We start from the raw sequence: 819 nt of genomic DNA on the forward strand, positions 1-819 counted from the left end.
ATCTACATAGAAGGGAAAGAATGGTCTTTTAAAATAAATGGTACTGATTCAATTGGATATCTATATAGAAGGTGTAGGATATCTACATAGAAGGGAAAGAATGGTCTTTTAAAATAAATGGTACTGATTCAATTGGATATCTATATAGAAGGTGTAGGTAGTATTTTTCTCCATTTGCTTAGAACTTTTAAATTTTATTTTAACCATATTTTATATTTTTTGTATATACTTTTTTCCAGATTAATAAAATTCTTTTCTATTTCTAATTTGCTAAGACATTTTATCACAAATAGATTTTGAGATCCTTTTGTAGTTTGTAAGTGTGATGATTGGTTTTTTTCACGTTCATGTGTGAGATATGCCTTCCTTAAAGTTTGTTACACCATCAGCACATTACCCATCTGACAAGAAAAAAAAAATAGACTTTAACTCTCATCAAATACTTTTTTGCATCTATTGACATAATCATGTGATTTTTCTATTTCACTTTGTTAATGTGTCTGATTACGTTGATTCGTTCTCAAATTTTAACACTCTCGCATTCCTGGAATAAAAGTCACTTAGTCATGATGTAGTAACCATTTTATATATCACTGGATTTAATTTACTGTTTTTACAAAAATTCTTATATATATTTCATGAGAGAGCTTGGCAAGTAATTTCCTTTTGAGTAATGTTCTTTTCAGAATTTAATATCAAAGTTTTGCTGGCATCATAAAATATGTTGGGAAGTGTTTCTTCTTTTTCTTTTATCTTGAAGAATTTTAGGAAGAATCCACTGGTGAAGTCATCTGGGCTGAGGAAATTTTTTTGGAAAAG

At 28.4% G+C, this 819-nt stretch overlaps 1 non-coding gene across 1 annotated transcript; it reads left to right on the plus strand.

The window, feature by feature from the left end:
• The first annotated feature begins 301 nt into the window (after window positions 1-301).
• LOC129041853 (small nucleolar RNA U13) lies at window positions 302-407 on the plus strand. Its single transcript, XR_008503982.1, has one exon. It is a non-coding gene; the product is annotated as a small nucleolar RNA U13 (small nucleolar RNA).
• Window positions 408-819: the final 412 nt, after the last annotated feature.

The sequence above is a fragment of the Pongo pygmaeus genome, chromosome 6 (genome assembly GCF_028885625.2).
Source record: "Pongo pygmaeus isolate AG05252 chromosome 6, NHGRI_mPonPyg2-v2.0_pri, whole genome shotgun sequence".
Classification (NCBI taxonomy): Eukaryota; Metazoa; Chordata; class Mammalia; order Primates; family Hominidae; genus Pongo; species Pongo pygmaeus.